The 13,648-nt window shown below is 48.3% G+C and overlaps 1 protein-coding gene across 1 annotated transcript in view; it reads left to right on the plus strand.

Moving 5' to 3' along the window:
- The first annotated feature begins 2,886 nt into the window (after window positions 1-2,886).
- LOC147683144 (uncharacterized) overlaps window positions 2,887-13,648 on the plus strand; it is a 454,065-nt gene continuing 443,303 nt past the window's right edge. Inside the window, exon 1 of the mRNA XM_086944791.1 lies at window positions 2,887-3,018. The gene's annotated coding sequence lies outside the window, so the exon portion shown is untranslated. The remainder of the gene's footprint in view (window positions 3,019-13,648) is intronic.

The following is a 13,648-nucleotide window of genomic DNA, read 5'->3' on the forward strand; positions in this document are numbered from 1 at the left end:
AAGGAGCGGCCTCCCGATCTGGTCTTTCTGGTGCGGGGGACCACGGCGTAGGAAAGCTGGGCTGATCGTAGGGTCCTTTGGGGTGCGTGGAATTTGAGTCGGCTGTTCAGGTATGCTGGTCTGGTGCCGTGGAGGGCCTTGTGTGCGTGGGTGAGCATCTTAAAGGTGATTCTTGCCTCGACGGGGCGCCAGTGGAGTGTGCGCAGGTGCTGGGAGATGTGGCAGTGTTTTGGCAGGTTGAGGACCAGTCTTGCGGCGGCGTTCTGGATGTTCTCTAGCTTGCGGATGAGGTTTTTGTTTATTCCGGCGTAGAGTGCGTTGCCGTAGTCGAGTCTGCTGGTGACCAGGGCGTGAGTGACTGTCTTTCGGTGTTCGAGGGGGATCCATTTGAAGGTCTTACGAAGGAGGCGGAGGGTGTGGAAGCAGAAAGATGAGACAGAGTTGATCTGGCGGTCCGTTTTGAGCTCGGAGTCCAGGATGATTCCCAGGTTGCGTGCGTGGTCTGTGGGGGTTGGCGGGTTTCCGAGGGCGGTGGGCCACCAGGTGTCGCTCCAGGCGTCGGGGTTTGGGCCCATGATGAGTACTTCTGTTTTGTTGGTGTTTAGTTGTAGGCAGCTGTTTTTCATCCATTTGGCGATGGCTTCCATGCCTTCTCGAGAGTTGCGTCTGGCGGTGTTGGGCTCGTTGGATAGGGAGAGGATGAGCTGGGTGTCGTCTGCATATGACACGATGTTGATGGTGAAACTAAGTACGCACAATGACTGAGTGAAATAGCTGTCTATTGTTTTCACACGACTCTAGAGATACACTCTTATTCTGAGGGAGCAAAGTTGTCATGTTATATGGTTGTCAGAAGCTAATCCCTTCTTGTCTATCCAGGGAGGTTAAACTCCTCCTCGTTTATTCGAGAAATTTTCTAGTGACCTCTGAGCTAGCTGGCAAACCTTAAGTCTAATATAGTCAGTAGAGACCTAGTCGACCTCAGTCCTACATCTACACTGCTGAGTATATTATTCCAATGCGCAGAGCCTATTGGGAATATAGGAACTACACTACAACCCTGTGCCTCATGGGAATAGTCCAGCTCGAACTGCCAAGCCATGTCTTCCCTGGACCGGAAACAAGCATCCTGGGACCGGTTTCAGGCAACCGCTCTCATCAGCCAGGCTAGCTTGAATCCAGTGGCAAAGCGAGCAGGAGACCCATCTGGGCATACCCTGCCAACTTAGGGCGAACAAAGCAAACACAAGTAGAAAGCAAACACAAGGAGATAATGGACGGAGTACTGAAACTTTTCAAACACTCACTTCCAGTCACAGATCTGGGTTGAATCCATCATCGTTCTTTAGCTCACTTCGCCACCCCAGTTCAGACACAGCCATATGCAAATCACCCTTGACCCTGGGCCTCATGGGAACAGTCCAGCCCGAACTGCCAAGCCATGTCTTGAATGATGATGGATTCAACTCAGATCTGTGACTGAGGGTGAGTGTCCGAAAAGTTTCAGCGCTCCATCCATCATCTCCTTGTATTTGCTTTGTTCGCCCTAAGTTGGCAGGGTATGCCCAGATGTGGGCCCCTTGCTCACTTTCACATTGGATTCAAGCTAGCCTGGCTGATGAGGGCTATAACCCAAAACCTATCCCAGGATGCTTGTTTCCGGTCCAGGGAAGACCTGACTTGGCAGTTCGGGCTGGACTGTTCTCATGAGGCACAGGGTCAAGACTGATTTGCATAAAGCTGTTTCTGAACTGAGGTGGTGAAGTGAGCTAAAGAACGATGATGGATATAACCCAGCTCTGTGACTGGGGGTGTGTCTGATAAGTTTCAGCGTTCCATCCATCAACTCCTTGTGGTTGCTTTGTTCGCCCTAAGTTGGCAGAGTATGCCCAGACGTGGGTCCCTTGCTCACTTTGCCACTGGATTCAAACTAGCCTGACTGATGAAGGGTGTTGCCCGGAAACCGGTCCCAGGATGCTTGTTTCCGGTTCAGGGAAAACATGGCTTGGCAGTTCGGGCTGGACTGTTCCCATGAGGCACAGGGTCAAAACTGATTTGCATATAGCTGTGTCTGAACTGGGTTGGCGAAGCGAGCTAAAGAACGATGATGGATTCACTGTGATTGGGGGTGAGGGTCTGAAAAGTTTTAGCGCTCCGTCCATCATCTCCTTGTGTTTGCTTTGTTCGCCCTAAGTTGGCCGGGTATGCCCAGATGTGGGACCCTTGCTCAATTTGCCACTGGATTCAAGCTAGCCTGGCTGATGAAAGGTGTTACCCAGAAACTGATCCCAGGATGCTTGTTTCCGGTTCAGGGAAAACCTAGCTTGGCAGTTCAGGTTGGACTGTTCCCAGGAGGCACAGAGTCCAGACTGATTTGCATATAGCTGGGTTTGAACTGAGGTGACGAAGTGAGCTAAGGATTGATGATTTCAACACAGATCTGTGACTGGAGATGAGTGTCTTAAAAGTTTCAGAGCTCCGTCCATCATCTCCTTGTGTTTGCTTCATTTCACGGAGAGAACCTCGTCCGACTGTCACGTCTGGAAATGTACTGGAGGATGCCTAATTCAATCTATTTTAAAAACTGGTTTCTATGTGTGCCCATTGCAGGGCCCGATAAAGACCTTTAGAGGCCCTAATCATGTAAATTATTTTTACCCCCCCCCCCATATATATCCAATTCAAAATATAAACGATAATAAACTGTAAAATAAAATGTGATTTTTCAAAATTTACTGTAAGATGGAAGATAATGGTATATAAAATATGTTATATAAAATATATAATGTTATTTAAAATATGTCAAAAGTTATGTTAAAATAAATAAATAAAACTTTTTTTATATTTGTATACTTCCACTTTTTTGTATAGGTTCAGCTGCACCATTTGCAGTTTTTCACCATATGGTCCATGGTAAATCCGGCAACGGAAATTTCTGTGATGCCCCCATTCCCTTGATGCACTAAGGAGGTGAATATTTCTCTTGATAGTTAATCCAGCCCGGCCCATTGTAACCAGGTATGTTCAGTGTTGTGCCCTGCCCATGGTTGAAAGCGCAAAATTAAGAATACTTAATTTGAAGAATTGCCTGTGGCTCCAAAGCCGATCAGGTTATTTGGGGTTTTTATGTATTTGTGGCCAACATAATGAGTTGCTAGGTTTAACTGGAGGTGATGGGCTGAAAGGTATTTGCTAAATAAATGAGATCTTTTTGTGTTTCAGGGGATTTGTGGTCACTGTCAAGTTGTAGACTTATCTGGAATCCCATGAGTCATTGGGACTAGTTTTCTGACCCTCACTGATTTTTAAAAACTTTTTTAAAATTTTTATTGCAGTATTTCAAACATTGGCATATTTAAATATGGACGTTGCATCAAGTATATATCATGAATTCACAGGCCATGCCTTATCAACATCTGTTATACATAGTATTACAGTTTTTGTTTTAAGTCTCTTACAGTTACAATAACTCCCACCCTCCCACTAATTTCCCCGGCACTAAATAGATCAATATACAAATTCCTTGTACTTCGTTCATAGTATTTCATGAGAAAAAACAATATATACCCTCAATATTCAACGGTTCCCTGCCATGTCCAATTCACTCCCGATGTCAACAGATCAACATGTTCTTATTGTTGTACTGTTCATCCGGTCTGTCTCTTCCTGCACCTGTTTTTACATCCTCAGTAGTTCTTATATGGGCTTCATCGAGGAAAGGGGAAGGACCGGGGGGAGGGGAGGCGAGGGGTAGGGACAAGGGGGGGTGGTGGGGAGGGAAAGAGGGGAGAAAAAAAGGGGGGAAGACTGGGGGGGGAGAGAAGGGGGGCTCGAGAGGGGCCGGGGCGATAGTCTCTTTTTAGTTAATTTTGTGACTCTCCGTCATTGGCTTCATTTGCAGTGTGAGGCAGGCTGACGTCTGCACCTGATTCAAAATCTAGCAGTATTGCATTCCATTCCAAAGAAATGGGGTGTCTACGTAGACCTCTACGCTCCTCCCTCTGTAACTCTGCACTCTCTGCTCTCCCCCATCTCAGCACCTCCCCGTGCCAAATGTCTGGTTCTGATGGCCTAGCCGATTTCCATCTCATATTAATCGTTCTCTTCGCTAGTAGCAGTGCCATATCAGCGAAGCGGGACGCTACACTCCTCTCCTTTTCAGTATGGCCCAGCCCCAGTATGCAATATTCTACAGAGGTGTACGGTGTTGCTGGAGCTACCCTGATAAGTTCCTTATGTACCGTTGTCCAAAAGTATCTAATTTTGGGCATTCCCATAGCATGTGTAATAGTTGTGCGTCGTCCGCTGAGCATCGGGGGCATGTGGCCGCAGCAGCAGGAAACATGGAGTGTATCCTATGTGGAGTGAGGTATGCTCTGTGGATCATCATCAGCTGAATAAATTTAAATTTCGGGTTCCTCGAGACCTTTTTAGGGAACTTCAGAATCCTCTCCCACTCCTTGTCTCTAAAGGCTCTCCCTATGTCTCCCTCCCAACGTTCGCTTGTGGGTTGAAGGGAAATGGCCCTACCGGCCCTAATGCCTTGCGTTATCCATTTCGTTAAATGGCTGCCCGTTCCCTTTAAATATTGCATAGTGAGCAGGGAGTTCGTGGACGGTTCCGCACCAGTCCGTGCCCATGTGTGTGTCACATAGTGTTTAACTCTAGCAAATAATATAAATAACCTGTCAGGGGTCTGATGTGTTCTGTTAAAGTCTGCAAATGGCATAATGTCGCCATCCACAAATAGGTCACCCACCTGCGTGACTCCTGCATCATGCCAATCAGTTAGGTCGTGTTCTGTTAGTGCGTGCAACCCAAGTGGAATCCCCAAGAGTGGTATCGTGGGAGCATATGATGTCGTTGCGTTCGTATACCTCACTGCTTTCCTCCAGCAGCTAATAGCGAGTCTAAGCAGAAGCAGTGCCGATCCAGGTATTTTAACCTTTGGCAGCAATAATGTATGGATGACGCCGTTCGCTCTATCCGTTTCCGTCATGTCGATCTCATGACGATTGCGGCCTGCCAGCCAGTAGGCTAGCCATTGTAGTTGGCATGCGTAGTTATATGCCAACATATCCGGTAATCCCATGCCTCCCTGTGCAGTCGGTAATTGCAGCTTGGCTATACTAATGCGTCCTCTTCCCGAACCCCACACCAGTTCGGTCAATATAGTGTTTATTGTTTTAAACGTACGTGTTGGGATCATAAGCGGCAAGTTCGTGAAGAAATAGAGAAGACCGGGTAGAACTACCATCTTAGAGATGGTTACCCTTCCGGCCACCGAAAGCGGCAGCGTGTTCCAGAACTGTACCTGTGCTTTTAAGGCGGTGATTGCTCTGCCCAGGTTCCCGTCCAACATGTCTGTCGTCTTTCTATATATTTGTATCCCTAAGTACCTAAAGGTCATTGGCGCAATCTGTAAGTGATATGGGGTGAACCGCAGTCGCGTGTCCCTACCCGCGGTACCAAACAAATACCCGTATGACTTGGCGTCGTTTATCGTGAGTCCCGATATGACTCGAAAGTCCTCAAAAATGTTTGGTATTGGGTCTAGACTGTCCCTCATGTCCCCTATATATATAAAATGATGTCATCCGCATATTCCGATACTATATGCGTCATTGCAGTCCTCCGTAGACCCCTGTGTTGTGCAAAGGCCCGGAGCTTATGTAATAATGGTTCCAGTGCTAGGATAAACAGTAGGGGCGAGAGTGGGCAGCCCTGTCTGGTGCCCTTCTCAATGCTAAGAGGGCTGGAAATGCATTTATTAGTGCGTACCCTTGCCGTCGGTTGTGTATATAACCGTGTTACCCAAGCCACAAACTCGGGCGGAAGTCCGAATCTACTGAGTTTTGCGAGCATGTAATCCCATCTAAGGGAGTCAAATGCCTGTTTCATGTCTAAAGATATGCAGCCCTCCATACCGTTTATCCCATCTTCATGGAGCATTATCTGGCTTAGCCTTCGTAGGTTCATCGCCGTACTTCGGCCGGGGACAAAACCGCATTGGTCTGGGTGTATTAACAGTGGGACATAGGGGGCCAGCCGCATCGCCAAAATTTTACTAAGAATCTTGTAATCCGTGTTTAAGAGCGAGAGAGGTCGATAGTTCGCAAGGTGTAGCCCGTCCCTGCCAGGTTTCAAGAGTGAGACTATCAGCGCCTGTAACGTTGTGGGTGGGAGTGCAGTAGTGTTTAGCGACTCCAAATAAAGTACGTGTAAATGCGGTACAAGAATGTCTGCATATGTCCCATAAAACTCAGCCGGCAGGCTGTCGGTCCCAGGGGTTTTACCTCTCGGTAGCGCTCGGATCGCTTGCTTTATTTCTACAATCGTGATGGGGCGAGCAATGTCGGTACTCTGTTCCGCTATGAGTCTTGGGATGTCAAGATCCGCCATAAAGGAGTCATACTGCTCCACAGATAACGGCGGATGACGTCCATACAGTGTCTTACAATGTTCCTGAAACGTGTTGTTTATACCCATTTGTGTCCGGACCAGCGAGCCCCGTTGATCAGTCACTTCCATAATGGGAGAGTACACTGGTGCATCTCCTACCAATCTGGCCAGTAATGGGCCCGATTTATCCGCTTGAGCATGTTGTTTGCATGTGTATTCTTTATAGTCTAGTATTCTCAACTCCTCAAGCAGTTCAGCGTGATGGATATGCGCCTCTTGTAACTGTGTAAGTTGTGCATTTGTACCCGCTGCCTCACTCTCCAGCATCGCCAGCCTCCCCTCCTCCCTTCTCAGTCCCTCCATCACTGTGTGCCTCATGCCCACTTTCGTGCTCATCGCAACGCCTCGTATTGACACTTTGAAGGCGTCCCACTCAACCTGTCTCGAGCTAGCTGTGCCAGTATTTAAGGTGAAATATTGTGCAATAGCATCAGACAGTGTAGATCTAAATACCGTATCCTCTAGTAGTTCCGGCGATAGGCGCCACGTTGGTATAGGAGTGGGGATCCTACCCCATTGCATCGTGACCTCTACTGGATTATGATCGGATAATGTCTTCCCCATATGTTCAGCAGATACCACAGATCCCAACAAGGTCCTAGAGCATAAGATTCGATCTATTCTAGTGTGTAGCTTATGAGGTGGATAATAAAAGGTGTATTCCCTGTGCAACAAATTTTTATTTCGCCATATATCAGACAAATCCCAACCATCCACCCACTGAGTTAGCGCCTCCGCTTGTCTCCTACTTTCCTTTGCATGTAGAGGGGGGTGTGATCGATCAAGGGATATATCCAGCACTGCATTACAGTCACCTCCCATTATCCAGTCATATTCCGACCAGTCAGCAAGTACCGCATTAAACGTGGTGAGGAACGTTATCTGATCCATGTTAGGCGCATATATGCTGCCAAGTACAATATGGGCCCCGTCCAATGTCCCCCCTCACAAACATATACCTACCCTCTGTGTGTATTTTTTGCTCTATCATTTGAAAGGGAATAGAATTTTTGAGCCATACTGCCGCTCCTCTCAAAAATGCCGAGTAAGTCATGGCATACAAATGGCCTTTCCACTTTTTTTGTAGTTTAGCACCTTCTGCACCGTTAAGGTGGGTCTCTTGAAGATATACTATATCCACCTGTCTCCGGTGCAGTTGCGCTAGGATTCTATGCATCTTATGCACGGACCCCATACCTCGGACATTCCAGGTGCATATCTTATACGTGTTAGGAGTCGCCATGGCAGGGTGCATTCGTCCTATGTGTCGAACCCAGTATCGGTGCCGTGTATTGCAGAATATTAAAAATCACAAGTGCCCTCATTTTACCAAACTCCCTAACCTTAAGGTCTCCACCAAAACAGATCCTGAGACCAAACATCAATGCCCAACATGGGCAACAAAAAAACGAAATCGTGACTACGCCCTGGGGGGTGTAGCGGGCACACTCACTCACCAAGTATCCGCTAACAGGTACAGTGGATTACCCTGAGCTTAAAAAGTACCCTGCTCCTGTTTGCCCACCCCCGCCGTACACATCAGCATCATACATTACCAACGTTGCTTTCAGTGGTTATACTTATAGGTCATTCGCCTCCGGTGCGGTGATTTTCGGGAACAATTGCACACTAGTGACAGAGCCTGACAGTTCCGTGTGCGTGTCCGAGTTGCAGTCCGAGTTCATTACGTCTGTGGCATCATGCACTGCCAGCGCATCTGTTGTTAGTAAAGTTGTCACCAAGGTCGATCTTGGGTTGTCTGGTGCCCCTCGTCCTTTTGCACCAGGTATCTCAGCAAGTCTGCGTCGCGTCATGGGTTGCACCGGTTCTCGGTGTGATGGTCCTACATCATGATCATCTTCCATTGGATCCTGCGTGTGCAGCGGCGTAAGAGTTATCTCTAGCCATTCCAAAGCTTCCTCAGGAGAGTCAAAGAAATAAGTCTTGTTACCGTGGACAACTTTTAAGCGGGCCGGGAAAAGGAGTGCATACTTCAAATTGTGGTCACGCAGCTTGCGCTTTACTCCCAGAAAAGTCGGTCTGGTCTTTTGGACCGTTAGCGTGAAATCCGGATAGATGAACACCGTTTTGTTTTCAAATTTCAAAGGAGCTTTGTCCCTGGCCGCCCTTAGAACCGAGTCTCTATCCTTATAATGCAGGAGGCGTGCAATCAGAGGTCGTGGCGGGCCCCCGGTTTCGGAGGCCTCAGAGGCATTCTGTGCGCCCTTTCTACACTGTATAGTGGAGTAAGATCCGTAGGCCCCACTATTGATTTCAGCCAGTCTTCCACAAACTGCGTGGGATTTCTCCCTTCGCTGCGTTCCGGCACCCCCAAAATGCGAACATTGTTGCGTCGTGAGCGCCCTTCTGCCTCATCCACTCTGTCCCCTAATCTCTTAAGTTGCCGTTCCATGTTCTCAAGTTTTGTTGAGTGTTCTGTTTGCTGTGGAATCAGATCGTCCAATGCGAGTTTGTGCTCCTGGACTTTCTCAGCAAGTTTGTTTTGGTCGGCTTTCAGAAAGGACATTCCCATCCATCCGTGCTTTGAGTGCTTCCCTTGATGCACGTATTTCCGTCAATATGAGGTCGAGCTTAGCCTCCTGAGTGTTCTTGCCTGTCGGCGGTATAATTTCATTGTTGGAAGAGGCCAGCGGATCCTCGGATCCGGTAGAGTGTAGTTCAGCGTCCGCCGCAGGTTGCTGGTGCTTGAGTTTCCTACCCATGATTGTGCGTTGCGAGTGCACCACGTTCCGGTTACTCGCGAATGCTCCGCGTCTCGTGTCGGTGGTATTCGTGCTATGCAAGTATTATCACTATCTACTGTGCGTGCTGATACTCAGGGTACGCTGTGTGTGGCCAATCCAGCAGAGCCACCAGCCTTATTCGGACAGTCACTCGTGTTGTTCAGGCAGCTTCACTGCACTCACTGCCCGCTCGGCGGCCTGAAGCTCCTGGTTCCGACCAGAGGGGAGGATGGGGGAGGGCGGGGGATGTCTTCCCAGAGTTGCTCACAAGTTCGCTTCGTCCCTCGCGGGGCGGTGCGCTCTCTTTGCAATATGAGGGGTACAAATCAATAATGCTGTCAAGACCAGAGTGTGTAGGCCCTGTGCAAGCACTCTATTCTAGTAAGCAGGTGGTCGAGCGGAGAGTCGCCATTCAGTGGGAAAGCCGCAGGATGTGGCAGCCCTATATTCCCCAAGTCCCTTGTGGGTAGCTTCAGCGCGTCTCTCCCCGACACAAAAAATCGGGTCACAGCATATTTCCGTGTCCTTGGTCACAGTGGTCTCATTGCACAGTGTACTCGTGTCCCCCTTACGCTCCCAGGCCTGTGGGGAGACCCGGGGAGTCCGACGTTCTGCGCGAATCAGTGCAGTGCCGGACAAGATGGCGCCCATCTCTCTCAGTCCCGAGAGGTAGCGTAGTGATTCTTCCCCGGACTGGCGCTCCGGATTCAGTATGGTGCCCCGGGGCTTCCCCTGTCAGAACGCTTCCCTCCGCTATGCCGCCCAGCACCGCTCACCGCATGTGTCTCATCGAAGGTCGCAGAACCACGCACAGTAGGGTCCCAGCCCAGAGCGAGTCTCACCGCTGCGGCGTCTCTGGACACCGCCGCAGTTCGCCCTCTCTCATCAGCCAGTGGTGGTGAGCCCGGGGGCTCCGACGTTGTCGTCCCTTCGTTGATCGGGTCACGGCGCACCCAGTTCCGGGCGCCAGGGACAGTGCTCGACTCTCACAACGGACCTGGTCCGGCTCCTCCCCTCACTCCAGATCGCGGCTTTCAGCAAACCACAGGGCCTCTCGGTTCTCGTCGGCGGGCTTCCCCAAGATGGTCGGGATCACCTTCCAATTGCCTCCGCTGGTTCCCAAGGATATCCCAAGCAATCGGCGAGGGTGGGAGTCGAGTTGGAGCAGGGCTCACAGGATAATCAGCTTGTATTGTCAGGGCCCCGGACGGAGCTAGCACAAATCACGTCCTCCATGCTTGGCCCGTAGCCACGCCCCGACCCTCACTGATATGTTGCTTATTCTCGCGCAAAATTATATTTCTAGCCATGTTATAGACACTTATTGAATTTTGGATTGTCCATTCAGCATTATGTATTTTATAAAAGAGATTGACTTTTGTTTATAATTAGGTTTAGTATTTTAATAGTAATGTCACAGTTGCATAGTTAAAAACACAATTCAAACTAGGAATAATCTGACTTTTTTATGCATTAGTAAACCTGAACTCAATGAGTGAGAAATAATCTCCTTGATGATGCTTGTTGTCCTCATGCAGAGTCTCCCTAGGACACTACTTGTAATAACTGAGCCTTTGCAGTTCTTCAGATGAGTTCAGTCGTGTTCTCTGGTCACAGGACTGTCTCGCCCACTTACCTTGGGTGCAAGCATCAGCAGCTCTTTTTCGCCAGTCCTGGAGTCTGCTTGTAGCTGCTATAGGAGGGCAGCCATGATTTCTGCCCCTAGCCTGGAGCATTCCTTTGGCCAGGGACACTAAACATACGGCCCAGGGGCCGCATGCGGCCCTCCTGACCTTTAATTGCGGCCCTCTGGTGAACAGCAGCACTGGGCTGCTGTTCACTTGACAGAGCAGCAAAATTCGGACAACTGTGAAAGAAATGGGTTTCCTTTGTTTACAGTTAACTAAAGTAATGGAAAAGAAGGTGTCCTGGAAAACTTACAAATCATATCATATAAACTTTATTACAATCTCAGATTCAAAAAAGTACATCACAGCACAGGTTCCATTTAAAAAAACAATAAGACCATATAATAAAATCATTAAGAAAGGGTTATCAGTAGACATTGCAGCAAATCATTATACAATAAGTATACATTCATGGATAAAAAGACAAGACTCAGAGTAATAACTTCCTCCGCCTGACACACATAGCATACAGAAAAGGAGAGATACCGAAGACTATCAATCTATGGGTATCCGTAGACAGCAGCCTCAGGATTTCAAGATAGTGGCCCGGACCAACAGCTCTACACAGTGGTATTATCCATTTTTTTCTCAGTAATACATAATGGGGACAGAAAAAAAGTAAAGGAACAATAGATTCTGTTGAGGATTTACACGCAGGACATAAATCAACTACAGGAGGATACATGCACCGTCTCGAACAGAAAGAGTTAGTCGGTAGGGTCTTGTATCTAAACTGCAAAAAGAGCTTGCGGTACAATGGAGGAGTGTGATCGTGTGGGTGTGGCGGACCGGAATAACAGGCGTGGAGGCCGTATATAGTGGGCGATGTCTTTTATTATATGGTACAACAGTGTATCCGGACAAGGTGGAAGGAATGGGTGTTCGGTTCTTCTCCTGATGGTACACCGGGATGTCTGGTCTCTGGGAGGGCTGCTCCGGATGGCGTCCTCGGAGGTTATAGGGAGGAGAGAAACAAAAAGGGACTTTAGTCTGGCTGGACTTATATAAGCGAGTACCGAAACTGGCACCAGGGGGTGTGTGGAAATTAAAGAGACCGTGAGGAAGGGAGGGGTTTGGGTAAGATAAGGGCGGTTGAGAGCTTAAAGACGGGGGGGTGTTTAGGTGAGGGTCTGTGCATGGATATTTACACTAGTGATCAAGTGAAAGCTCCAGTGATGCTATACAGGCTCTATATACAGTGCACTTACAATCCCAGGGTGATATTTTCTATATACACTGCACGTAAGGTGCTAGAGTAATTATTATCGAGATTCTGGTACTCACATGCCCCGCCGCAACTCTTCCGTGAGTTGCGGCCACTCCCCAGCAACCTCCTGCGGACTCCACCAGTCCTCACTCCACACGTCCTCCTCCTCGTCCTGGATCGCCGTCTTTAGTGCTGTGTTCATCCGAGCCTCCTGCCACGAGTTCGCCGCGTTGCACACCTCTCTCCCTTCGGCGCCGTCTTTTCCGGTTTCGGGCTCCGGGATTAGGGTGGACCTTCCGGGGTCACGAGAATGTACTTCCGGCCCTGCTCCTGGAACGAAGGACACAGGGGTGGAGTCCAGGTTGTCAGGGACGCTTCAGGGTCGGGTTCCGAGAAAGGGGATCGTCCCGAATCACGCTGTGCCCGAGAGGTAGGGGAGGTCGCCGTATCACATGGAGTAATTTCATCTATTGCCTTTTCAACACATGGTACATGTTTATAAGTTAAAAAAGCTTTAGTTAGGCCTGAGGCATGTTCTATTAGTTCCAATTGTACTATTTTTTCCCAGTACATCTTTTTCAGCTTGTCTCTCGAGATACTGCTCATGGTTCCTGGGCTAGACCAAAAGCTGTCCATCCCCAGTTTCCCTAGTGGATCACGCAAGTGGGAAACCCACCTTTATAGATGCAGCCTGAGGAAATCTTAAGAGATCCCTTAGGGCATCCCGATAAGGATCCAGCTCATCTGTTGTCCATAATCTAAACCAGAATGATATTATTTTGTAGTTTACTTTATGCTTTAGTTGTTTATGAGCAATATCAAAGTAAAAAGGAATGAAAGGGGAACTGGCAGGGAGATTTACAAACGATCTTAAGAATCGATTTTCAGCTGTGGACAAAGAGGCCAGAGAACTAACACCCCAGAGTTCCACCCCATAAAGTACCCCGCCCAAAACCATAGTATTGTAAATGTGAAGAGCGGGGGCTATTTGCCTGGATACCGTCCTTCTGTGCATCTTACTTATGTGGACACATTGTTGAATTAGTTGGAGTTCTGCTTTTTCTACCTGTGGGGTCCAGATAATTGAAGGGGTAAGTCGAATCATCAAGTAGTCAAAAGCTTCGACCTTCTCCAATTTAGTGCTACCCGTCCACATTGGTATGGTCTTTACTACATTTTTACCTTTGTCGAAGATCATACATTTGGCAAACTTACCTTTAGGAACACCTTTAGTTTTTTTTAGTCAAACTTCTTTTTATTGTGTTTCTTCAGTAAGGTGTGAGGTGCATCCAATACCTGTGGAACATCATGTCATTCTACTATGCTATTTCCAGAGACAGTTTCAATCAAAGTGTTGATGATCCCTTTTGCCTGTCATCCCTCATATTATACCTTAACCAACCCCACACCACCCTCCCCCCTTATACAACAGAAAATAGATCAATAAGTGAACAGAAAGAAAACAGGGTACTTAGTCGTGGCTTCGGGAGTGTAGCAATGTCACCAATAATTGTCCGGATATTAATGTGAGTGCTAGGGTTGAAGGA

Source organism: Lissotriton vulgaris, chromosome 11 (genome assembly GCF_964263255.1).
Source record: "Lissotriton vulgaris chromosome 11, aLisVul1.2, whole genome shotgun sequence".
In the NCBI taxonomy this organism is placed as follows: domain Eukaryota; kingdom Metazoa; phylum Chordata; class Amphibia; order Caudata; family Salamandridae; genus Lissotriton; species Lissotriton vulgaris.